Source organism: Prionailurus viverrinus, chromosome A1, assembly GCF_022837055.1.
Source record: "Prionailurus viverrinus isolate Anna chromosome A1, UM_Priviv_1.0, whole genome shotgun sequence".
In the NCBI taxonomy this organism is placed as follows: domain Eukaryota; kingdom Metazoa; phylum Chordata; class Mammalia; order Carnivora; family Felidae; genus Prionailurus; species Prionailurus viverrinus.
The window spans coordinates 212,468,224-212,494,434 of NC_062561.1; positions in this window are offsets into that span (position 1 = coordinate 212,468,224).

Sequence of the window (26,211 nt, forward strand, 5' to 3'; positions counted from 1 at the left end):
TTATTTTTTTTTTTTAACGTTTATTTATTTTTGAGACAGAGAGAGACAGAGCATGAACGGGGGAGGGGCAGAGAGAGAGAGGGAGACACAGAATCGGAAGCAGGCTCCAGGCTCTGAGCCATCAGCCCAGAGCCCGATGCGGGGCTCAAACTCACGGACCGCGAGATCGTGACCTGGCTGAACTCGGACGCTTAACCGACTGCGCCACCCAGGCGCCCCTGTAGGATTTTTTTTTTAATTTTTTTTTTAACGTTTATTTATTTTTTTAATGTTTATTTTTGAGAGAAAGAGAGAGAGAGGGAGACAGAGCGTGAGTGGGGGAGGGGCAGAGAGAAAAAGAGAGTGAGAGAGAGATACACAGAATCCGAAGCAGGCTCCAGGCTCCGAGGCATCAGCACAGAGCCCGACGCGGGGCTCCAACGCATGAGCTGTGAGATCATGACCTGAGCCAAAGTCAGACACTCGATAGACTGAGCCACCCAGGTGCCCTGGCATTTTTGACAAAGTAGAAAACTTGGAAAAAACTAAGATGGAAACTCATTTAAACCTTACAAGATCCATTAATTCTAATGATTCTGTCTGCTTAATTACAAATGTATGTACATACAGTTGGCTCCTATTTAATATAGAAAGGTGTTTGAATTAGGCCTTCACCTATAGAGCAACAATTCTCCTTCTTGACTGCACAATAGAATTATCTGGTAGCTTTAATAAATACTTATTTCTGGGTCCCACCCCCTACATATTGGGTTTTAATTAGTCTTGGGCATGGCCTGTGCATCAGAATTGCTAAAAACTTTTGGATTATTTTCATATTAATTAGGCTAATAACTACTATTCTAGTGAATCTGGCAAGTACTTCCACTGTATGAAATTAAGCTATCTGAGGTAGGCTGATTAACTGGGGCAAGGCACACACGGTAAATAGTGCTTTGCAGTTCATCATTGGCTAAAAGGTCTAAACTCTGTACTTGTTATCAGAGAAGGCAGTTAGATGCAAGTTGGGTTTCCTTAACAAAATATAAAGATGAGTCTCTTCATTTGTATTTGGATAGTATTTATTTTGCAGATTAGTCCGTACCTGGGAGTGAAATAGGCCTAAAATCAATATGAATATCCTGATTTTCATATTAACTTAGACCCTAGACCTCTTTGGTAGGTGAAATAATGGCCCCAAAGATGGGTCTTAATCCTCAGAATCTGAATACAATGAACACGGCAATGGGAATTTAAGGTGGCAGATGGAGTTAAAGTTGCTAATTAGCTGATTTTAGGATAGGAAAATTATCCTGAGTTATCCATTTGGATCCAATGTGATCCAAATTAAGGACAAGAGTCCTTAAATGTGGAAGAGGGAGGCAAAAGAAGAGTCAGAGAAAGAGATGTGACAATATACGCAAGGTCAGAGGGATGTGATAAGAGAAGTCAACTCGCTGGTACTGGCTTTGAAAACAAAGGAAGAAGGGCATGAGCCACAGAACGTGGTAGCCTTTAGAAGCTGGAAGAGTCCAGGAAATGAACTGTTCCCTAGAACCTACAGGAAAAGAACACAGTTCTGCCAACCCCTTGATTTTAGCCAAGTGAGTCCATTGTGGACTCTGACCTTCCAAACCAACCGATAATAGATTTGTGTCATTTTAAGCCACTAAGGCTGTGTCCATTTGTTGCAGCAGCCATAGGAAACTAACACAACTTTCCTATTACACACAAAGAAGAAAAACCCATGGAAATGTGAAAATGCCCTTTTGAGATCAGCTGTTCGGTGGTCCCAGGGCTCAGGGACACACGCCAGCTTTCTCACGTCATATACGCTACGCAGGAGGACTGCAAGTCCTACACCTGTCGTATGATGCCTAGCCTCCTTAGTGAAAGCGCAGCCTCTCAGTCCGCAAATCCTCAGATGGTTATGGTGACCAGGATGTGCAAGGCAGCGAGGAAGACGTGCCCAGTAGAGGGAATAGCACTTAGAGCAAGCAAGCTGTCTCCTGTACTCTTCACCATGCCCAGCACTGTCAGCATTTCCGAGCCTTCTAAATAAACAACGCTATCATTTTGAGGATTTGTCACCACACTGCTGAGAATTTTTTCTTGTTACATGTGTCTCTTTTGTGATTAGCCCAGTGTAACGTACGTGGCTTGGTGACAACTGTCTGACCCTCCACAGTGAAGCTCTTAATTCTGTTTTCAAAAAGTTCTTCTTTGGAGATGCCTATTCTGTGAAATTCCCTTCTCATTCGGCCATGAAAACAGATGATATGAGGTCAGTACAGCAAGGCAATCCCTCTGATTTGGACAGAAGGATATAATGTGAAAGGAAAATAAAAGTTTTAGTTGTGCAGAGCATATGCTGAACTTCATGGTGAAGAATTTCAGTTTCCTGATTGCGTGATGCCTGTAGAGTCTCATTTTTTTTTACTTCTGTGCTCCCCTTGTTTATTCAGAAAATATTTGTATAATCACCTTGTCACTTTGCTGGTCACCAGGGACACATTGATGAGTAAGACAGGCATGACCCCATCTCTCCTGGAACTTAAAACCTAGTGGGTGTCACAAGAAAGAAAACAGAGATTCCAATACTACATTATTAATGTGTTTATCCACCCACCAATTATTTATGAAGTACTTCTGGTGAGCTAGTGCCAGGAAAAGAAAAGTAAGACACAAGGCTACAGTTTAGGTCCTTAAATGAGGCTGGTGGGAAACCCCTTCTGCACAAATTTAATATTTATGGAATGGACTTCGACATACAGAGATTTTATAGAACCGACTCCAATCAGAGATCGAGGGTGGCTGTGGAGTGGTCGGTACATTTGTGTGGCAGGGCCACTTACCATTTCAGTTTTTTGGTTTTGTTTTTTTTTTTTTTTTTTTTTTCTCAGAGGTACTTCCAGATAATGGACTTAAGACTCCATTTGGAGGGTTTTTGGGGTTTTTTTGTGTTTTTTTCTGAAAACTTGGAATTGCTCCCAAAAGAAATAAATCAAAATCCAAGATGACTTCGCAACCAAGTAACCTTCGAAGAGAGGGTTTTGTTGGCCACCCACATTACAATCATCTGGGAACACTTGAAATTCCTACTGAACTACAGTCTCAGTACCTGACACTCTGGAACCTGTACTTTTCACACGGACCCCAGGACTAAAGTATGAGGATCCCCAGTCTATCCCACATTGTCATTTTTCTTCATCAACTTGGAACAGCCAGCTCTCTCTAACTTGACTCTAAAGTCAAGAGGTTTCCTAGGGATTTTGAATAAGGCTACCCTCTTAAATCAGTAAACCCCATACATGATGCATGAGAGGACATCTAAAGAAGTAAATGAGCTTATTTAAAAGGGGCTTGTTTAGGGGCGCCTGGGTGGCGCAGTCGGTTAAGTGTCCGACTTCAGCCAGGTCACCATCTCGCGGTCCGTGAGTTCGAGCCCCGCGTCGGGCTCTGGGCTGATGGCTCAGAGCCTGGAGCCTGTTTCCGATTCTGTGTCTCCCTCTCTCTCTGCCCCTCCCCCGTTCATGCTCTGTCTCTCTCTGTCCCAAAAATAAATAAACGTTGAAAAAAAATTAAAAAAATAAATAAATAAAAATAAAAATAAAAGGGGCTTGTTTATAAGTATTTGATCTGAGAAGGGAACACTCAAGGACAATCATCCAAGGTAACTTGCATCCAATGCAATTGAGGTTGGCAAGACCAAAATATGTTAGTAATCAAAATATTGAAAGCTAATCAATTGCATTTGTAGCAGGTCTTATAAAAGCTTATTAACAGAAGCCTACTTGTTCCTTCAAAGTCTCTTTCTCTCTTTTTAAATTTACCGTTGTCTAGAATAAAGTACTGATAGCATTACCCAGCACAGTGGAGTGGGGGGAGAGGAGTGAAGAGAAGGAGACTGGATTGGGGAGAGAATAAACAAGTGATCATCAGAGAGACCTTTTATTTTCTCAGTTAGAGGTGAGTCAGCAGGCTTCACCATTAGCGGAAGGAAGAACTCTCAAAACTATTTCAAGATTCTTGGCTCTGGGTCCCTAATCACTGTTCAGTTTTCTGGCTCTAATTTGGAGTCCCTGGAGATGTCACTACAGAGAAAGTGCACTGGCCAGAAAACCCGTGTACCCCAGGGTCCTTAATGTTTATTTTTCTCATTGTACATTCATATGTTGATTTGTGGTATATGATTTTTTTTTCTCTGTTGAGTCTGGAGATTTGAGCTCCACGGCCCCAACAACCCTTCTCATTATGGAGTCCAAGTAGTTTCTTGACTGCTAACTTGAGTGTCAAGAATCTGTGAGATTCAGTTTAAATGAGCAGCTGGATTCTTTCAGTAACATCTCCAGGTTGTTTCTAAACAACTGTAAAATGTATCATAGACTTTGTAGAGCTGTTAGGAGTCAACATTTTACAAAGAAGGTAGCAGGCTCAAAGAGATGAAATGACAAGCCAAGGACACAGGGCAAGAAGGTGGATGGATAGAGACACAAACCTTTTGAACATGAAGGCAACATTGCTTCCACACATTGCAGTGTTTCTCACAAACACCATTGGGCCCAAGGACTTTGTTTTCATCCACTTACACGCCTATTGGGCTTTTAATGACAATACACCTTAGTTAGGAAGCAGATCCTTCCCCAGATAAAATGACTTCATAATTATAGAAGCTTCACATATAGAATTTTTCCTGAGCCCTCATAGCTTCCCAAACCAATATATGTTGATCCATGATGATGCACTTCTTAAGCCTGACATGGATTTCTTCCTCTTTTTTTAGTCATCCAAAAGTACCCCTGCTGAAGCCTATTAAAATTCAGGTGAAAAAAAGATAAATAAAACTCCCTTGCTTGAAAATTCGATCTTGTCATTTTGAAACTAACTCTTAAGCTTTGACAAAATGTTTATGTTCTATTAAAAATACAGCCATCCATCAAGTGTGGTTTTATAGTTAAGAATTAAAAGGGGAGGTCAGGACGCCCCAAGGATGTGATTTACATCCTTAATTATGTTTAGACAGACCTCCTGCACACAGAATTGCCTTCCAATGTAACAGCCATATAAAATTCATTTTTATCTGTTTTGACTTGTTTGTTATGCTGCATTTGCCCAATGCTCAAACAAAGCTAGAGAATAACAGAAACCAGACCAAAAATGACTGCCTTTTCTCTGGGCCCAAAATGTCATGTATCAGAACAGTCACTGGGCTCCTACCAGTCTGTTGATAGGATTCACGCTGTGACCTCTCCCATTTGTTCCATTGAAATTACCCTGAAGGCATGACTCAGCAGTGCTCTGAATTGGGATTGGCATATGCTGTGCAAACAGCCCACCCTCAGACCTCAGTAACCCCTCACCAGTAGCCTAGGAAAATCTCTATGACAAAAACATACGGGTTCGAACTCCAGGAGCAGTGGAAGTCCACTGCCAGAAATCTAAATGGTGGCATGGTTCTGAGAATGTGGACTCTGAACAGGCTCCGTGTTGCTGCTTCCCATCCCCGCCACTCTTCAGCCCGCTGTGGGCAAGAAGTGTCTCCTCATGAGTAAACGAGGGATATTAAAGGATATAAAACCCGTGTGTATATCATATGGTTGCCATGAGGATTAAGTGACACATTTCGCTTAGTGTGTGAGATACATATACAGGAGATTATTTATGTAACCAGCCTCTAACAGTTCTAACAGAAACTGGTGCATGGAAATCCTTAAAATGCCATTTATCCATTCATTTTAAGGGACCTTTCCTCTTTGGTACTTAGACTCTTGAACGTTAATAACAAGAAGAAAGGAGAGACAAGCTAAAGAAATGCAATGCAATTTTCCACATCTTTTTTTTTCCTTTTTTTGCTCTCTTTTATTCTGGGAAAGAAGCAATTGAATGGGAACCATGGAGAATTAGTATTGTTGAAGGAGTAAAATAAATCAAAATGAACCTATAAAAATCAGGCTAATCAGCACGGCTAACATAATAAACAGACAAGCTTTTCAGCTTGGTCGGATGGGTTGACCTGAAAGTTGAATTCACATGGACAGAAAATTGGGAGGAAGATAAGAGGTCGCACTTGCAACACATTCTAAGGTGAGAAAAATCCTTTCCCACCTAAAAATGAGCCTTTTCCCTGCTCTCATCCTCAAAGAGAAAGGGAAAAAGAAATGCTGAGGGATGGAGACCCCGGGCAGAAGCTGATCTGCTTTCCTTTCCTGGCTGAATTCCTGACGGGCTTACTCATTCTGTTGTTGGTACTGTCCCCACATTGTACTGATTCCAGGAACCTCTCAGGGTCACTAGTAAGGGAGCAAATTATCCACAGCAGGTGTGATTGCCTCCACAACCACAATCGGCTGCAGACCGTGACAGGGCACTCTCCTTCCCTCTTTGCTGCGCCCCTCACTTCGGGAGCGGTCACCCCACTCCCTGTGTACAGGCGCAGCCCCTCGAGACTGCAGGGTAAGAAGACTGTGTGATCCGGGCTTGCTGACAAATCTCTGATTCTTGGAACTGTTTGGCAGGGTGGATTTGCCCAATGACCAATTTCCCCTGACTTGAGAACAACACGAGAAAAGAGGAACAGCTGAGATGCCGGGTGCCGGGTGTTGGTGGCTTCCTCCATTGTACAGGAAGGCTACTCGACGCCTGGGCGCCGTGCTTCCTGGAGTAGATGCTACCACAGGCAGAGCAGACTGGACCCCAAAACTCAGCAGGGCCATCTAGACACATGTTGTGCACCCTGGGGTTGTCCCCAAATAGCCCAGCCAACCTCCTCCGCTTAATACTAAAACACGTTTGGGAGAATTGAGAAATTGACCTTAGTTTTAAAAAGGGCCTGTTTAAGGGCGCCTGGGTGGCTCAGTCGGTTAAGCGACCAACTCTTTGGTTGTTGGTAATTAAGTTTTCTCATCCCCTTTATCAGTGATTGGCCTTGGAAGGAACATGTGATCTCATGGACCATCCTGTTAGTGCCAGGGGAATCCGCTGACACTAGGGAGGGGTGGGTGACAAAGGGGAAGCGGAACCCTGGATGGCATCCTTGGGAGAAATCTGAAGTGGGCCTGCCTTAGGATACCCCCCTCTGACACCCAATAAATGTCTCTATTAATTCAAACCACTTGAGTTTAGTTTTCTTACTTGCTTCTAAAACATCCTAAAAATACAGAAATCTACTTAAAATACATAATGTCTTTTAAATTGCTACATTTTAATGTAAACATATAGGTTCAATTCTCTAAGGAACACAAAGTTTCAAATGGATGAATGAATGAATGAATGAATTTACTTTGGAAAGCTGGTCTAATTATCACATTTTGTGCATTAATTCTACAAGTCTTCCTTAAGTGTCCACTGTATCTAACACTATGCTTGACAGTGAAGGTAAGTGGATAAATAAGACTGTGCCCTCAAACTGTTCATGTCTGCTAAAAGATACAGAAGCAAAATTGAACATAGAAAAATACAATGTGATAAATACGATGATAAAGCTGTGTAACTATTCCTAGGTTCCAAAGAAATGCTGATGCCAGAGCTGTGTTTTGCAGGGTAACTGAGAGCTAAGTCAGGTGGAGGGGAAGCAAATGAGTATTCCAGGCTTCAGCAACATGAACAAAGTCGGGGTATCATCACTCAGACCGTAACATGAGTCATAAACCCTAGACTTGTCCAATGCACAACGTACACTACTGTATAGAGCAACCCTCAATAAAGACAAAGGAAAATGGAAAATGGTGGAGAATTTATGGACCTATAAACTGTCTTCTTTTTGCAGTGGCAGCAGGACTTCACGAGAAGTGAGGTTGGAGAGACACTCAGAAATGTGCATTCTTCTTATAGAATCACCTATGTAACACGTTAAGGAAACTGAGCTCTATCCCATACATAGGTTATTTCTCCTAAAATATGTGTGTTAGCATCATCTGGTGAACATTTTTCAAGTGCAGACTTACAGGCCCATCTCCCGGAGATTGATGCCATACATCTGGGGTGAGATCAGGTACCTGCATCTTTACCCAGCTCTCCAATTGATTCTTCTTCCTCCTAAAATTGAAAAAAAACAAAAACAAAAACAACCCAAAAAAACAGTGGGGCAGGTGTGGTGTCACTGAAGGATGTGGGCCAGTGGAGTGACATGGCCCCATTCGTTTCAGAAGATGACCATTCTGGCCGCCGTCTGAGGAATGGAAGGGGAGATGGCTCTCTGGAGGCAGTTACCAGATGCGTAGCAATTCCTATGAAACGTGAGGAGACAAGGACGGCAGGGACAGGGAGGAGGTCAAAGATTCGTTCGGCTCTTTGCCAGGCCAGATGGTCTCAAGGCCAGAGGAACACCATGACCCTCACATGTTTTCCAGGTTGAGAGCCTCCTTTAGCAAACTCCTTGCAAGTGGGAAGATCCAGAAACCTGTGTGGCATCTCCTGAAGGTGTTGCCACAATTGCCTTTATGGTTCCTGCTGAGGAAAGTCCTGTTCCAGCAGCTGAGCCTGAGGGAGTCATTCAGTAGTTGGTTTCCCAAGAAACCAAAACAGAAAATCCATGCTCCTTGTCCTCAGAAATCTTTCATTTGAGGGAGGAGAGAAGATATATGAACCAAAAAAATTGCAAAATACTCCTTCAACTGTCAATTGGGGTACTATGAACTGAGTAAGTGTTGTGAAGATGAGAGGCTCCAAGAAAAGAAAGAAAGGGGGATGGGGAGATAAGAAGAGAAAGAAAGGGGGATGGGGAGATAAGAAGAGAAGGAAAGGGGGATGGGGAGATAAGAAGAGAAAGAAAGGGGGATGGGGAGATAAGAAGAGAAAGAAAGGGGGATGGGGAGATAAGAAGAGAAAGAAAGGGGGATGGGGAGATAAGAAGAGAAAGAAAGGGGGATGGGGAGATAAGAAGAGAAAGAAAGGGGGATGGGGAGATAAGAAGAGAAGGAAAGGGGGATGGGGAGATAAGAAGAGAAAGAAAGGGGGATGGGGAGATAAGAAGAGAAGGAAAGGGGGATGGGGAGATAAGAAGAGAAGGAAAGGGGTGTAGGGAGATAAGAAGAGAAAGAAAGGGGGATGGGGAGATAAGAAGGAAAGAGGGGGGATGGGGAGATAAGAAGAGAAAGAAAGGAGGATGGGGAGATAAGAAGAGAAAGAAAGGGGGATGGGGAGTTAAGAAGAGAAAGAAAGGGGGATGGGGAGTTAAGAAGAGAAGGAAAGGGGGATGGGGAGATAAGAAGGAAAGAAAGGGGGATGGGGAGATAAGAAGAGAAAGAAAGGGGGATGGGGAGATAAGAAGAGAAGGAAAGGGGGATGGGGAGATAAGAAGAGAAAGAAAGGGGGATGGGGAGATAAGAAGAGAAAGAAAGGGGGATGGGGAGATAAGAAGAGAAAGAAAGGGGGATGGGGAGATAAGAAGAGAAGGAAAGGGGGATGGGGAGATAAGAAGAGAAGGAAAGGGGATGGGGAGATAAGAAGGAAAGAGGGGGGATGGGGAGATAAGAAGGAAAGAGGGGGGATGGGGAGATAAGAAGAGAAAGAAAGGAGGATGGGGAGATAAGAAGAGAAAGAAAGGGGGATGGGGAGTTAAGAAGAGAAGGAAAGGGGGATGGGGAGATAAGAAGGAAAGAAAGGGGGATGGGGAGATAAGAAGAGAAAGAAAGGGGGATGGGGAGATAAGAAGAGAAAGAAAGGGGGATGGGGAGATAAGAAGAGAAGGAAAGGGGGATGGGGAGATAAGAAGAGAAGGAAAGGGGGATGGGGAGATAAGAAGAGAAAGAAAGGGGGATGGGGAGATAAGAAGAGAAGGAAAGGGGGATGGGGAGATAAGAAGAGAAGGAAAGGGGGATGGGGAGATAAGAAGAGAAGGAAAGGGGGATGGGGAGATAAGAAGAGAAGGAAAGGGAGATGGGGAGATAAGAAGAGAAGGAAAGGGGGATGGGGAGATAAGAAGGAAAGAAAGGGGGATGGGGAGATAAGAAGAGAAGGAAAGGGGGATGGGGAGATAAGAAGAGAAGGAAAGGGGGATGGGGAGATAAGAAGAGAAGGAAAGGGGGATGGGGAGATAAGAAGGGAAGGAAAGGGGGATGGGGAGATAAGAAGAGAAAGAAAGGGGGATGGGGAGATAAGAAGAGAAGGAAAGGGAGATGGGGAATTAAGAAGAGAAGGAAAGGGGGATGGGGAGATAAGAAGAGAAGGAAAGGGGGATGGGGAGATAAGAAGAGAAAGAAAGGAGGATGGGGAGATAAGAAGAGAAAGAAAGGGGGATGGGGAGTTAAGAAGAGAAGGAAAGGGGGATGGGGAGATAAGAAGGAAAGAGGGGGGATGGGGAGTTAAGAAGAGAAGGAAAGGGGGATGGGGAGATAAGAAGGAAAGAAAGGGGGATGGGGAGATAAGAAGAGAAAGAAAGGGGGATGGGGAGATAAGAAGAGAAAGAAAGGGGGATGGGGAGATAAGAAGGAAAGAAAGGGGGATGGGGAGATAAGAAGAGAAAGAAAGGGGGATGGGGAGATAAGAAGAGAAGGAAAGGGAGATGGGGAGATAAGAAGAGAAAGAAAAGGGGATGGGGAGATAAGAAGAGAAGGAAAGGGGGATGGGGAGATAAGAAGAGAAGGAAAGGGGGATGGGGAGATAAGAAGGAAAGAAAGGGGGATGGGGAGATAAGAAGAGAAGGAAAGGGGGATGGGGAGATAAGAAGAGAAAGAAAGGGGGATGGGGAGATAAGAAGAGAAGGAAAGGGAGATGGGGAGATAAGAAGAGAAGGAAAGGGGGATGGGGAGATAAGAAGGAAAGAAAGGGGGATGGGGAGATAAGAAGAGAAGGAAAGGGGGATGGGGAGATAAGAAGAGAAAGAAAGGGGGATGGGGAGATAAGAAGAGAAGGAAAGGGAGATGGGGAGATAAGAAGAGAAGGAAAGGGGGATGGGGAGATAAGAAGAGAAGGAAAGGGGGATGGGGAGATAAGAAGAGAAGGAAAGGGGGATGGGGAGATAAGAAGAGAAAGAAAGGGGGATGGGGAGATAAGAAGAGAAGGAAAGGGAAATGGGGAGATAAGAAGGGAAGGAAAGGGGGATGAGGAGATAAGAAGGGAAAGAAAGCGGGATGGGGAGATAAGAAGAGAAGGAAAGGGAGATGGGGAGATAAGAAGAGAAGGAAAGGGGGATGGGGAGATAAGAAGGAAAGAAAGGGGGATGAGGAGATAAGAAGAGAAGGAAAGGGGGATGGGGAGATAAGAAGAGAAAGAAAGGGGGATGGGGAGATAAGAAGAGAAGGAAAGGGAGATGGGGAGATAAGAAGAGAATGAAAGGGGGATGGGGAGATAAGAAGAGAAGGAAAGGGAGATGGGGAGATAAGAAGAGAAGGAAAGGGGGATGGGGAGATAAGAAGAGAAGGAAAGGGGGATGGGGAGATAAGAAGAGAAGGAAAGGGGGATGGGGAGATAAGAAGAGAAGGAAAGGGGGATGGGGAGATAAGAAGGAAAGAAAGGGGGATGGGGAGATAAGAAGAGAAAGAAAGGGGGATGGGGAGATAAGAAGAGAAGGAAAGGGAGATGGGGAGATAAGACGAGAAGGAAAGGGGGATGGGGAGATAAGAAGAGAAAGAAAAGGGGATGGGGAGATAAGAAGAGAAGGAAAGGGGGATGGGGAGATAAGAAGAGAAGGAAAGGGGGATGGGGAGATAAGAAGAGAAGGAAAGGGAGATGGGGAGATAAGAAGAGAAGGAAAGGGGGATGGGGAGATAAGAAGGAAAGAAAGGGGGATGGGGAGATAAGAAGAGAAGGAAAGGGGGATGGGGAGATAAGAAGAGAAAGAAAGGGGGATGGGGAGATAAGAAGAGAAGGAAAGGGAGATGGGGAGATAAGAGAAGGAAAGAGGGATGGGGAGATAAGAAGGAAAGAAAGGGGGATGGGGAGATAAGAAGAGAAGGAAAGGGGGATGGGGAGATAAGAAGGGAAGGAAAGGGGGATGGGGAGATAAGAAGAGAAAGAAAGGGGAATGGGGAGATAAGAAGAGAAGGAAAGGGGGATGGGGAGATAAGAAGGGAAGGAAAGGGGGATGGGGAGATAAGAAGAGAAGGAAAGGGGGATGGGGAGATAAGAAGAGAAGGAAAGGGGGATGGGGAGATAAGAAGAGAAGGAAAGGGGGATGGGGAGATAAGAAGAGAAGGAAAGGGGGATGGGGAGATAAGAAGAGAAGGAAAGGGGGATGGGGAGATAAGAAGAGAAAGAAAGGGGGATGGGGAGATAAGAAGAGAAGGAAAGGGAGATGGGGAGATAAGAAGAGAAGGAAAGGGGGATGGGGAGATAAGAAGAGAAGGAAAGGGGGATGGGGAGATAAGAAGAGAAGGAAAGGGGGATGGGGAGATAAGAAGAGAAAGAAAGGGGGATGAGGAGATAAGAAGAGGGGCGATGCGCAGTTTTCATCAGGACTTTTGTATTCCTCACAGGAGTCTGGTCAACTGGTTGAGGAGATGAATGAGCCTTCCTCTCCTCAAATCCCAAACCAAGTGTTTAAACACGACTTCAAACACTCCTCCGCCACATGCTAAATGCGTGGCCTTAGGTGAGTGAACTGATGTTTCTGTGCCTTGGTTTCCTCATCGGTTAAATGAGGATAATAATTGTACTACCTCAGACGATGGCTTTGACTAGTAAACGAGTTCATTTGCAAAGCTCTTAGAAGAATGTGAACACTTTGTAGAACAGCAGGGTATCACCTGGCAAGCTCTTCGAGTACTTCTTGAAATTTCACTTAAATAAAATATGCTTAATGAATTATATTTCAGCTACATTAAATTCAAACTTGAATTGAAATGAGTGTGCTACATCTGCCACGACCGGCCAGGACCCGTATTGAGCCAAGGTCTCTGCAATCAAGCCTTTGTTTCCCTGCTGGGACAGATGCAGTGGCTCATAGGTTCCAATACCACACAGACACCTGTGACTGTAGCTATGGAGAAATCTGTGCCCACATTCACAGTGCCACCCTGCAACCTCTTACGGAGGCTCTGGTGTCATTATTTACTTAACATTGTTGAGAGTACCTGACTCATTTCCCCCATGGGTTTCCAGCCTCTTGTGTTTTAACCCATGGGTTCTAGCCTTTTTTTTTTTTTTTTCCACTGATTTAATTTCTAAACACACGGGAAAAAAATTTTGGCCATTGCACTTGTTATTGCAGCCTCCAAAATTAGCTTTTTAAGTCTCCCTTCCACAACTGTATTTTTATAGAAAAAACATTAATATGGTTTCTATGTTTCTACCCAAGAGGTAGTAGCGTTTCACTTATGTGTGTGAGGCTCTGAAGTACTTTGGAAGAAAAAAATGCCTTGCAGACAAAAGCCTTCATTTTAAAAGTTTAATTCTCAATTCCACTCCAAAGAACTGTGAGCTGGATGATAGTTAATTCCCATATTTCTGAAGGAGAGTTAGTTGCGGAGACAGTGTCCAGCCAAGCTACCCTTGACTTTGTGCTTTATTACAGTGAAGACACATCAGTGAGACCTGTCTTCTCTGACTCTTTTATAGGCCGAAAGACATTTGTTGCTCTGGGCGAGAGTATTCCATACAAGGTTTCTCAAAGCATGGTTTTTTGCACGATGTATATCAGAAACTCCTAAAGTATTTATTAAAATTTCAAAGCCTGTACCATAAGCCTAAGAAAGCCATCTCGGGATAGATCCAAAACCGCTGATGTACAGCTTCCTCTGTATTTTGTGCATGCTGAAGTTTTTGAACACACTAATGAGGATTCCAATAGAGGTCAACTTGATGGCTCTGGTTCTTAAACTGAGGAAAGTAGTTAGTCGGAGTTAAAGTTTCAGGAATTAGGGTAATCTTGGGACAAGGAAATCTCTGTTCCTAAAATATTGGTGCATCAATAAGTATTAAACTTAGGGAAATTAAAATCAAGAAAAGGGACACAGAACATGAATTATTAGAAGATAGACCCATAACAGGTTATGGACAACTTAAGGGTTGAACCATACAATGTTTGACGTTCACATTCTTCACAAATATCCCTTGGAGATGCTGTCAGAAATAGATGCTGGGGCGCCTGAGTGGCTCAGTCAGTTAAGCATCTGACTCTTGATTTCAGCTCAGGTCCTGGTCTCACTGTTCATGAGATGGAGCCCTGCACTGGGCTCTGCTCTAACGGCATGGAGCCTACTTCAGATTCTCTCTCTCCTTCCCTCTCTTCCTCTCTCTCTCTGCCCCTCCCCCACTTGTGCATACACTCTCTCAAAATAAACAAATAAACATTTTTTTAAAACCCTATTCATTTAAAAAAAAAAGAAATAGATGCCAAGGATGCTCAAATTTGGTATTTGAGGATATGCAAAGTTGACACTATATTGTATTCCCCTATAAGGTTATACATTCTCAAGGACAGAATCTGTGCCTTTTATATTCTTTGTATCCCTGGGGACTAACACCATGACTGTTAATGACAGATAATAATAGACCTCAGCAAATATTGATTGCATATTGACTGCTCAGTAAATGTTTGCTGAAATGAACTGGGGGAAGGATCACTTTATTGAGAAGAGTCCACTGGAAAGGAAAAAACCCAACATAGTTCAAAAAGATATGAGGATGAATTTACAAAAGCATGTAAATTGTTGTTATTGAATGTATACCTGACATCTCACTAAAAATGTCAACATCACATTTTTTCCATTCTGTCCTGACCATATTCCATGCAATTTTGTTTACAAAGCTTTGTCATTGGCTGTCTCTGTGTCTATGTTCCTTTAGGCTATCCAGAATGTTGTTAACCTTCAACTAATTTATTAGTACAATATATTGAATTTTCGTAATACTGAACTCTAATTTATAAAGTACACTTCAAATAAACTTCTTTGTCTTGATTTATTTTGATCTCTAGGGCTATTTTGTAGTTTATTTCAAAATAACTATGGTTTTAAAATATTTCTTCAAAATGAGGTAGGTTTTTTTGTTTGTTTGTTTGTTTGGGGTTTTGGTTTTGAGAGAGAGAGAGAGCGGTAGAGACGGGCAGAGGGGAAGAATCTTAAGTAGACTCCATGCCCAATACAGAGCCTGATGTGGGGCTCAATCCCATGACCCTGGGAGCATGACCTTAGCTGAAGTCAAGAGTTGGACACTCAACCGACTGAGTCACCCAGACACCCGAGATTTTTTTCTCTTGATCAGTTCCACCACAATATTAAAGTACAAAAGGTCTTTGACTGGTTGTAACAACCCCTGATATCTAGCTATCTGACAGTTTTTCACAAGTAAAATGGTTCACAAAAGAGCAACCTTGTTGACCTCTGAAAATCACATATGTTAAGGAAAAGAGAAAACCGATATTGGCAAGTTTTGTCTCCCCATAGTACTTGATCCCTTTTCAGGAGCTCAGGGGTTAAAGAAGGATTTAGTTTCAATATTCTTGCAGAATCCTTATTTCTGTTTCTAAAAGAGAAGTTTGTAAAAGCAGCTTTTAAACATCAGAAAAGCTTTTACCATTGTTATGAGTCGTATAATAATATAAGCTAAGAGTAAATGAATGAAAAACACATAGATTACCTATCCTGTTGATTATATGTGTGTGTTTAACATTTAAGAGAAAAAAATATGTTTTACTGAGCTAAAACTGTGTTTGGAATATAATTGACAGTGTTCAGGAAGTCCCCAGGATAAAGGCTTTCAGTACTATTTCCATAGCTATAATTTTTAGACAAACACAACATAGACCTTCTTGTTATATAAGCATGCAAAATATGGTTATTTGTGCAAAAAGAGTAATATAAACAAATCAAATTTACTTAGAGTCAGTTTATTAAGTAGACCTACCAAAGTGAAATGGACAATGAGGTCGTAAGATGCCACAATAGAAAAGCCGTGAGTGGGGTGCCTGGGTGGTCCAGTTGGTTAAGCGACCAACCCTTGATTTCACTTCAGGTCATGATCTCATGGTTCATGAGATCGAGCCCCACAGTGGGCTCTGAGCTGACAGCACGGAGACTGGTTGGGATTCTCTCTCTCCCACTCTCTCTGGCCCTCCCTCACTGGTTCTCTCTTTCTCTCTCTTTCTTTCTTTCCTTCTTTCACTCTCAAAATAGGTAAATAAATCTTTTTTAAAATATGGATTAAAAAAAAATCCCCTAGAGATGATTGGCAATCCTCCCATATTGACTTGAGGCTGAAAATGATAAATTACTGGCCAGTCACACAGGAGGTAAAAATTAGAATTAAAGCTGGTTCAAAACTCCTTATTTTAGTTGCTGACAGAAAAGAATGATTAGGCAATGAAAATGTTGGAAATGTTTGCAAGTACTCCAAGTTACGTCTATGTGAACCAAAGATTTATCTGTAATGGTTTATAAACTATGCAGCAGATATTTAAGTTAAAACCTTATATTTATGGAAGTAGCTATATGATGCAAATAGCTTTTTTAGACTTATATATTATAAAATAGTTCTGAATATCTAGTATTTTAGGACTTGGTACTGGATCAAAGACACATGCAAAGACTTGAATGAATACACAAGACAGACCAAAAAATGAATTCTGTTCTAAAAGAAGAATGAGGAGGGGGCACCTGGGTGGCTCAGTCGGTTAAGCATCACACTTCGGCTCAGGTCATGATCTCATGGCTTGTGAGTTGGAGCCCCGCGTCGGGCTCTGTGCTGACAGCTCAGAGCCTGGAGCCTGCTTTGGATTCTGTGTCTCCCTCTCTCTCTGCCTCTCCCCCACTCGTGCTCTGTCTCTCTCTCTCAAAAATAAATAAAAACATTAAAAAAATAAATAGGGGCGCCTGGGTGGCTCAGTCGGTTAAGCGGCCGACTTTGGCTCAGGTCATGATCTCACGGTCAGTGAGTTCAAGCCCCGCGTCGGGCTCTGTGCTGACAGCTCAGAGCCTGGAGCCTGTTTCAGATTCTGTGTCTCCCTCTTTCTGACCCTCCCCCGTTCATGCTCTGTCTCTCTCTGTCTCAAAAATAAATAAACATTAAAAATTTAAAAAAATAAATAAAATAAATAAAATAAATAAATAAAATAAAATAAAATAAAAAAATTTTTAAAAATTAAAATAAAAGAAGAATGAGGGGCATGGGGACTGGAAGGAGAGAAGGCCAGGCTGCCACTTACTACCAGCACAATCTAGGACAAGGCATCACTTTGAGCCTCAAATTTCTCATACCACCATCTAAGATGGAAACACTGTGTGGAAAACTGTTCTAGAAACCATTCATGTAATAAATGTAATATGATTGCTATTATATACTAATTAGATAGGTATGTATTATACTAATGAATAGCATACAGTATTCTAGTTAGTATAATATAAATGTGGGGCACCTGGGTGTCTCAGTTGAGCATCCAACTCTTGATGTTGGCTCAGGTCATGATCTCATGGTTATGGGATCAAGCCCCATGTCGGGCTCTGCACTGAGCATGGAACTTACTTGTGATTCTCTATATCCCTCTGCCCCTCCCCCATCTCTCTCTCTCTCTCTTTCAAAAAAATATGTATATACTAAGTTGTATGTATATATAAATATATATATGTATATGTAACACACACACACACACACACATATATATATATATATGTAAATACTATTCCCACTGTTTTAAATACTTCAGTCAATATTTTTGTGGTTATAGTGCCCATCATTGTAGTAACTTTAGTCAGAAATCATTGCAGAACCAGAGGTGTCCTTTTTGAAGAATCCCAGACTAATGAGACAACCAAGGGTGGAAAATTGGGAGCCAAAGTTCTACTCACAAGACTGTTCCCCTTCTAGTTACAACTTTTGCTAATCTGTCATCTACCTTGTGCTTCAATTTTTCCAAACACCTTCAGCAACTTTCCACTTAAGTGCCTCATTGCCTCAATATCGACATCTACAAAACTGCTTCCCCCTGCTCCCCCCCCCCCCCACCTGCTGCCCCGTTCTCTAAACTCACATCTCCTGGGGCTATTCATGGTATCATCAGTCACCCATGCACTCAGCCTAAAACCTACCTTGGGTTCATCTTCTACTTCACCTCTGCTCTTCTATGTGTTATTCATCATCAAGTTCTACTGCTTTTTTTTTTTTTTTGAAATTGAAGTGAAATTCATATAACATAAAATGAACCATTGTTAAAGCATACAATTCAGCAGCATTTAGTCCATTCACAGCGTTGTGCAACCACCACCTTCATCAAGTTCCAAAACACTTTCATCACCCCAAAGAGAACCCACATACCTAGTAAACAGTCACCTCCATTCCCCTCATCCCTGGCCCCTGGCCACCACTAATCTGCTTACTGTCTCTATGGATTTATCTATTCTGGCTACTTTACACAAATGGAGTCATACAGTATAAGACCTTTTTGCATCTGGTTTCTTGTTTCTGGTTTTCATCTAAGTTTTTAAAGTTCATCCATGTTGTAGCATGTATCAATATTTCATACCTTTTCCTGGCTAAACGATACTCCATTGCATGGATTACCACATTATGTGTATCCATTCATCTGTTGATGAGCATTTGGGTTGTTTCTACCTTCAGACTATAACGAATAGTGCTGTTAGGAACATTCATGTACAAGTATTTGTTTGAGTGTCTGTTTTCAATTCTTCTGAGCATTTACTGTCTTAGCATTCTCCAGAGAAATCAAACCAATAGGTTTTCTTTCCACAAAGACATATATATAGACAGAAAGATTTATTTTAAGGAACTGGCTCACATGATTTTGGGAGCTGGGAAGTCTGAAATTTGTAGGCCAGGCCAGGAGGTTGGAAGTTCAGGTAAGAACTGTAGTTTTGAGTCTAAGTTTTGCAGGTTGACACAACGGAAACTCAGGCAAGGCTTGTTTCTGTGTTGCATACTTGAGGAGAATTCTTCTATGGGAATCCTCAGTCTTTGCTCTTAAGGCCTTCAAATGATTGAAGGGCCGCTCCCATTATGAAGGGTAATCCATTTTACTCAAAGTTTGATGATTTAAATGTGAATGACATTTGAAAAACACCTTCACAGCAACATCTAGACTGGCGTTTGGCTAAATAATTGAGCACCAAACCCTAGCCAAGTTGACACATAAAATTGGCCATCATTTATACTTAGGAATAGAACTGGCGGGTCATACAGTAATTTGCTTAACTTTTGGGGGAAATGCTGCCTTTGTACATTCTGAGACCCAACATCCAACATGAGGAGGTGGGGCTCCCCACACCCCCAATTCTCAGACACCGGTAGGGTATTTGCCACTTCGGATGCCACTCACAAGTCCAGGTTGTTTCCTGTCCTTTTGACAAACCGGCTGAATTATTTTAGAACTTAGTTGGGAAATGAAATGTCCTTTATTGTATCCCTTACCTGAAGACGTTTCTGTAAAAATAATTCATATGATTGTATTAATTTTCTTTTATGACTAAGCTGATCTCGCTATCATGCAAGAATCCATGCATTTGTTGGATGTATTTTATGGATGTGAGAGATCCCCCTTGTTAGCTAATACTATAAACAAGGAATTGTATCCTAAGTGCTTAAGCTGTTTGGTTAAAGCATTCATTATTACATTATCAAAAGGTGGATCAGCTCTGAATTTTGTACAAGAATTATGGTTGTAATTGTTTAACTTTTAAAAACTACTTTTGTAGGATTGGGGAAAGAGCCTGGTATGAGATTTTTCTTCCCTTAAATCAAAATGCTGCTTTTCTGAAACAAAATGAAAAATATAGGAAACATCTTAAAATGAGAGATTTCACAAGATTTGTGGGCAGGGGGAGAAAACTTTGAAGAGAGAAGTAGATTTGATTAAGTAAATCTTCAATTTATTCTTTTTGAACTGATCCTTCATTATGTGGCTCAAAACAACAATGCTTTTATAAGAACTGCCTTTTCACGCAGTCCCCCATATAATTGTATTTTCTGTTCTCACTAATTATGCTTTTCAGGTCCTTTGGTAATCTTCCCAAGTTGATGAATATGTGTGTATCTTTCCCCTGTGGCAAATTTTTTACTATGACAGGTATTTATTTAAATAAGATAATGTATTCTCTAGACAGATCATTAGCAATGTGTGATGGCTGTGTATGCTTCAGAATACCCAGATGGTCAGGCATCTTATTGTGAATTTTCCTGCAAAACTTCAAGTTCAGGTTTCTAAACAGATAAACATTTCTAAGAGCCAGTCAGTCTTCATAGTTGCGTCCCATGTGTATATGCCTGTCACACATCCCAGATTCTTCTATTTCCAGGCCCTTATAATTTTTCACCATGAATATCTCAACCATGCGATTACAAGTTTGATCCAGGGACACTGGCAGCCTAGGAATTATTTATAGACAAAAAACAAACAAACAAACAAACAAAACACCGTCACTTGGAGTTGTATGGGTATATTGAATACTATCTATCATTGTTAACACCTCAGCTTATTAGCCACTCCTTATTTATTTTGAGGTTTGAATTTTAATTTTATATGTATTCTTAAATTATTTTGTGAGTGTATTCAGGAATAATAATAGAACCAACTTCATAAGTTTATAGTAAGGATTTAATGAACTAATATATGTATTTAGAACACCTTAGCTATTATCCATATTTTTATTACAATCATTATTATCTGTCTTTGGGAGTGTAGATTATATTACTTTTATTAAATCTTGAGCTTAACAGGGTGAGCCTGAGTTTTAACCTGGACTTATCAGCCTCATGAATATATTACTTAGTTTGGGCTGTCATATCAAACAGATCGGATGACTTAAGCAATAGACATTTATTTTCTCACAGTTTTAGAAGCTGGAACTCCAAGGTCAAGGTGCCAGCACAGTTAGTTTCTGATGAGATCTCTCCTCCTGGCTTGTAAATGACTACCTTCTTGCTATGTGCTCACATGACATCTTCTTTGTAAGAGCTCCGAGACAGAGGGAGAGACAGACAGACAGACAGACACAGAAACACAAAGACAGAGACAGAGGCAGAGACACAGAGAGAGACGAAGTTTTCTGATGACTCTTTTTAGAAGAGCAGTAATCCAGACCTCACTCTCATGACCTCATCTAAACCTACGTCCCAGAGGCCCCACCTCCAAGTACTACCACACGGTGGTGGGGGGGGGGGTGGCATTCACATACAAATTTTGTGAGGGACACAATTCAGTCCATACTAATGAACCTCGCAATATTTATCCTCTCTAGGCTGAATTTCTCAATTTGTAAAATGTAGATTACAACACAACAGAGTCACTGAGTCACTTAAGTGATCATTTTCATCTTCTGCTTGTTTGTGTCATTTTGCGAGGATATCCCCCATACAGACACATATGGTTTCTCTCATAAGAACAATTATGACACAATCCCCAAAGAACAAATGTCTCCTCTATTCTTTTTGTCTTTTTGTTCTGCCTGTTTTGCTTTCCAATTCCTGCCCAATGTAGCCTCAGCCTATCTTTTCAGCCATGTAGTACCCTCTACTTCCCCCATGTGAAGGACCTTCCAGCCAGATCAGATCACTCTACCTCGGTGCTCTGGTTGTCTAGAATATGCTATTTAACCAACTCTATAAAACTTCTTAAATCTGTCTTTAGAAATAAAATTTCCTCCTAGAGTATCAACAGCACTTCGGGTCATCCTTACAGATTTTTTTTCATCTGCTTTGTATTATACTTTTGTGTCATCATAGCTTATGTCCTTATTGGTAAAGAGCCCTTTGAGTGAAAGACAAATCAGATATCCTCCCACAGATGTAGCACACATGACCATTCACTTCATCAATGAATTGAAACTACTGAAGGGAAGAGTCCTGGATCTCCTTTGTACTTTTATTGCAAAAGAGATGACTATTTTCATTATAATGAAAGAAACACCATGAAACACCAAATACCAAAGAAAATACCATGAAGGGGGTGGCCCATTCAACTTTTGAGTATTCAAGAAGCAGCAATTATATACACAAAGCTGATGTCTTCACTTCAATTATAATCAAGTGTTCATTAAAGTAAGTTCCCGGAAGCTCAGTTTCAAGCAACTGCTCATCAGTTTAGGTTGCCATTTGCAGATACTTAAATTCAGTACAAATATATTACATACATCTAGCCCTTAAGAGTTCACAAAGTATTTCCATGTACATGATTTCTTTTGATGAGCCCTGTGAAATGGACACGAGGCCCCGTGAAATGGACAAAATTACATTACATGAGCCCTATGAAATGGGCAAAATAATTATTTTTAAATCAACTCTGTAGAACAAAAATCCGAATTTGCAAGGATGGGACCTGTCTAAGGTCACAAACTAATACAAACTGAAACCAGGCCTAAATTTCAGATACTTTTGCTCCTAATCTGCTCTCTGTGAAACATAGTATCTCTCACCACACAACATGTCTTAAAAATTATTCCATAATCCAGGGTACCTGGGTGGCTCAGTAGCTTGAGTGTCCAACTTTGGCTCAGGCCATGCTCTCCTGGTTCATGAGTTTGAGCCCTGCACAGGGCTCATTGGTGTCAGCACAGAGCCCGCTTCAGATCTTTTGTCCCCCTCTCTCTCTGCCCCTCCCCTGCTTGTGCTGTCTCTTTCTCAAAATATAAACAAACATTAAAAAAAAAACTTCCATAATTGATATATTTTAATAAATCAGACTAGGGTCTTCCTCCACTTAATCAGTATGTGAATTTTTATTACACTCTGAGTTTTCACCTGATTAAGCCTTCAGTGGAACAGACTATATGTGATTGTAAAATACTCAGGGAAAATCCTAATGTAATTAGGCCAATCCTTTTTTTCCAGTGTGTTTTTCTATTACTTAAGTAAAATGCTTTACTGCATTTACCCAGTATATTCAATCTATAAAAATACATCATCTTCCTATTATCTATTTATTTAAAAAAAAAACTTTGAAATCCAGCTAAATAGTTTAAATTGCTTAATTTCACATAAATTCTAACATTGCTTTCCTGCAGAACACATCAGTTAAAATGAACTTGAACTATCACACACTAGTTTGTTTCTCATTAAAATTTAACAATATTTGATCAAAGCGTCTAAATTTCATAGACTTTAAGCATTTCTCATTGGTGTATTTGCTAATAATTGGTTTGCATGGCTCTGGGCTATTGTTTCTTTCTATTTTTCCTTATAAATTGGTGGTCAAGCTTTGTAATAAAAAAAAAAAAACCACTGTTTGTTTAGTAATACTAATTACAATTTCCCCTGAGTGATAATTTTGATTCTATTTCTCCAAGGAAAACTCACCATATTTAGCAACTTTTTTTTTTTTTTGAATCCTTAAACTACCCCAATTAACTACATGCAGATGGAATTCATTTGGTGCTTTTCTCTAGAAGACATTGTTCAGTTCACTTACTGTAGTGAATGCTATGGTCAATATCATTTCATGTGATTCTAAGGGTTTATGAGCGTGACCCTGTTTGCCTGAAAGCCTGTGCTAACCTTTTATACTGTGTCAGTACAAATAACCTTCTCCTGGTAGTTAAAAGCCTTGCTCTGTACTTACAAGTTTTTGACTTGGCTTCTTGCCAGGGCATCAATTAGGGCTTGTTTCTTCAGTGTCAGGGCCAGGGCACCCATTTATGACAGGGAAAGAAAGCCCTTCATATTATAAGTGCTCCTTCATTTAGATTCCAAGATCATATTTTCCATTGAGTCTCCAATGAAGTTGCATCTGCTATACTCTAGAGCCAAAGCTCTTAGAAACAGAATTCAAAGAATTGATGTCAAGAATAGTGTAATAATACTTTCAGTGGTAAATGAAAACAGGCATGGCCCAGCTTCCAGACATTCTGAATGTCTTGTGGCTGCATGATTTAAAGATCCCAAATAAACACCCGGTGAGAGTGATAAGTCATAGAAAGATGGAAAATTTAGGTTCTGATGATGTGGAGTAGTCCTAGTACCTGGAAAACAAAGGTAGCAGATCTGGGAACCTGGCATCAAAGCATCAGGATGATGACACTAATGAAGACTAATCTCAACCAGCTTCTGATTCTGAAAGTACAAGAGACTATCCTTTCCCACCTGGCTCTTTACTCCCAAAGGCTGCATTGAACCACATATCCTGAAAGCCTGTTACACCGATCTTCCTAGTGGAGCAGGAAATGCTTCTTTGCAGTCCATTTGCACCTGGAACGCTATCACCTTAGAAACCCCATATTTAACCGGGACTCTAGGTGACTCAGTCAGTTAAGTATCTGACTCTAGATTTCAGCTCAGTTCCTGATCTCATGGTTCGTGAGACTGAGCCCTGCGTCGGGCGTCCTGACAGTGCAGAGCTTGCTTGGGATTCTCTCTCTACCTTGCTCTCTGCCCCCGTGCTCTTTTTCTCCCAAAATAAATAAACATAAAAAAAGAGAAATCCTGGGGCGCCTGGGTGGCTCAGTCGGTTGGGTATCAGACTTGGGCTCAGGTCATGATCTCACGGTCTGTGAGTTTGAGCCCTGCATCGGGCTCCGTGCTGCCAGCTCCGAGCCTGGATCCTGCCTCGGATTCTGTGTCTCCCTCTCTCTCTGCCCCTCCCCTGCTCATGCTCTGTCTCTCTCTGTCTCAAAAATAAGTCAAAACATTAAAAAAATTTTTTTTGAAAAAAAGAGAAATCCCATAGTTAAGTAAACACCATTCTAAAAATAAAGTGGATATAGGGCTTCCATAAAATATAAACTCTTTTTTATTGTTGGGAAGACCACATACAGACTGAAATGTGAAAACACACGTACAGACGTGCAGCTGGAAACGCAGGCTGTGTGTTCTGTGTCATGTAAGCAACACTCATTTCAACAAGTTAAAAACAGCATGGACAAAAGCACAGCTGTCATTGAAGCTGCTTCCCAGGAACCACAATCTGTATAGATTTTTATAGCTTTTTTTTTTTTTCAACGTTTATTTATTTTTGGGACAGAGAGAGACAGAGCATGAACGGGGGAGGGGCAGAGAGAGAGGGAAACACAGAATCGGAAACAGGCTCCAGGCTCTGAGCCATCAGCCCAGAGCCCGACGTGGGGCTCAAACTCACGGACCACGAGATCGTGACCTGGCTGAAGTCGGACGCCTAACCGACTGCGCCACCCAGGCGCCCCTACAGCTTTTTGAAACAGGAAAATGTTCTTAGTCTTTTTTTTAAATGTTTATTTTTGAGAGAGAGAGAGAGAAAGAGTGTAAGCAAGGGAGGGGCAGAGAGAGAGGGGAACAGAGGATCCAAAGCAGGCTTTGTGCCGTCAGCAGAAAGCCCGGTGCAGGTGGACGCTCACGAATGGTGAGATCGTGACCTAAGCTGAAGTCAGATGCTTAACCCAATTGAGCCACCCAGGTGCCCCAGTATGTACTTAATATTTAAGGATGTTGCTGATAGGAATTTAAGACTGAACCATAAGCATACCTAACAATTCCAAGGTTACATGACGGAGGCATGAGTCTTCTAGAAACTCTGTTACCTACATGAGAAGAAAATTGCAAGAACATATGGAGTTTGGTTAGACTTTGGTGTTGCCTCACAATCCTTGGAAGGTAGTAATGAAGTCAATTCTTTAAGAGTCATATGTGATATTCCAGCATGCTTTTCATTACCAAGATGCTAACTGATTACTCAACTGTATGTATATTTTACCAAAAACATCGGTTAATGTCTGCTGAGCCCCCAGATGCCCTCCATGATGGCCTCCAATGAACTCTGGCTCCTGGGATTTATGGATATTGTGGAAATGATAGTGTGTGACCTCCAAGGCCAGGTCATGAAAAACATTGCAGCATCTGCCTTGCTCTCTTGGATCACTCTGGGGAAAGCCATGCTGTAAGGACATTCAAACAACCCTCTAGAGAAGCCCGCATGATGAGGAGCTGAGGCCTCCTGCCAACAAGAAGCATTAACTTACCAGCCATGTGAGTGAGCTGCCTTGGAAGTGGGTTCTCCAGCCCCTGGCACCTTCAAGATCTGCACTTCTGCCTTCCGTCTTGACCACAAACTCAGGAGAGACTCTGTGCCATATCAACAAAGGTGTTCCCTGATTCCTGACTCACAGAAATTGCATGAGATAATACATATTTATGGTTTTAAGACACGACATTTTGGGGAAATAGTCTGTGCAGCAACAGATAACTGCTAATATAAACATGGAATGTAATGCTCTCCACAAACCCAGTTTACAAAAAATTTACTTCGGACCAGGACCCTCCCAGACCCTCTTCATGATGCCAGAGCCCAAGTAACAAGAGAACAAATGGAAAACATGGGGATCATGAGGCATTGTTCCAATTCCCTCTTAGTAACTTGGTTCCGGTGATGAAAGGAACCAGAAATATCCC